Consider the following 1,404-nt stretch of genomic DNA (forward strand, 5'->3'; position numbering starts at 1 on the left):
CATCATATGGAATCTGGTGTTTTCCTAAGCCTGAGCTAAGTTTAGGAAGCGCAAAATCACTCGGAAATGCATTCAGGTTACATTGCGCATCATATGGAATCTAGAGCAATCCTTAGCCTGAGCTAAGCTTAGGAAGCGCAAAATCACCCGAAAATACATTCAGGTTACATTGCGTATCATATGGAATCTGGTGTTTTCCTAAGCCTGAACTTAGTTTAGGAAGCGCAAAATCACCCGAAAATTCATTCAGGTTACATTGCGCATCATATAAAATCTAGAGCAATCCTAAGCCTGAGCTATGCTTAGGAAACGCAAAATCACCCGAAAATACATTGCGTATCATATGGAATCTGGTGTTTTCCTAAGCCTGAGCTAAGTTTAGGAAGCGCAAAATCACACGAAAGTGCATTCAGGTTACATTGCACATCATATGGAATCTGGTGTTTTCCTAAGCCTGAGCTAAGCTAAGGAAGCGCAAAATCACCCGAAAATACATTCAGGTTACATTGCGCATCATATGGAATCTAGAGCAATCCTTAGCCTGAACTAAGCTTAGGAAGCGCAAAATCACCCGAAAATACATTCAGGTTACATTGCGTATCATATGGAATCTGGTGTTTTCCTAAGCCTGAGCTTAGTTTAGGAAGCGCAAAATCACACGAAAATGCATTCAGGTTACATTGCACATCATATGGAATCTGGTGTTTTCCTAAGCCTGAGCTAAGCTAAGGAAGCGCAAAATCACCTGAAAATGCAAACAGGTTACATTGCGCATCATATGGAATCTAGAGCAATCCTTAGCCTGAACTAAGCTTAGGAAGCGCAAAATCACCCGAAAATTCATTCAGGTTACATTGCGTATCATATGGAATCTGGTGTTTTCCTAAGCCTGAGCTAAGTTTAGGAAGCGCAAAATCACACGAAAATGCATTTAGGTTACATTGCACATCATATAGAATCTAGAGCAATCCTAAGCCTGAGCTATGCTTAGGAAGCGCAAAATCAACCGAAAATGCATTCAGGTTACATTGTGCATCATATGGAATCTGGTGTTTTCCTAAGCCTGAGCTAAGTTTAGGAAGCGCAAAATCACTCGGAAATGCATTCAGGTTACATTGCGCATCATATGGAATCTAGAGCAATCCTTAGCCTGAACTAAGCTTAGGAAGCGCAAAATCACCCGAAAATACATTCAGGTTACATTGCGTTTCATATGGAATCTGGTGTTTTCCTAAGCCTGAACTTAGTTTAGGAAGCGCAAAATCACCCGAAAATTCATTCAGGTTACATTGCGCATCATATAAAATCTAGAGCAATCCTAAGCCTGAGCTATGCTTAGGAAACGCAAAATCACCCGAAAATACATTGCGTATCATATGGAATCTGGTGTTTTCCTAAGCCTGA

This window comes from Aedes albopictus, unplaced genomic scaffold (assembly GCF_035046485.1).
Source record: "Aedes albopictus strain Foshan unplaced genomic scaffold, AalbF5 HiC_scaffold_8, whole genome shotgun sequence".
Taxonomy (NCBI): domain Eukaryota; kingdom Metazoa; phylum Arthropoda; class Insecta; order Diptera; family Culicidae; genus Aedes; species Aedes albopictus.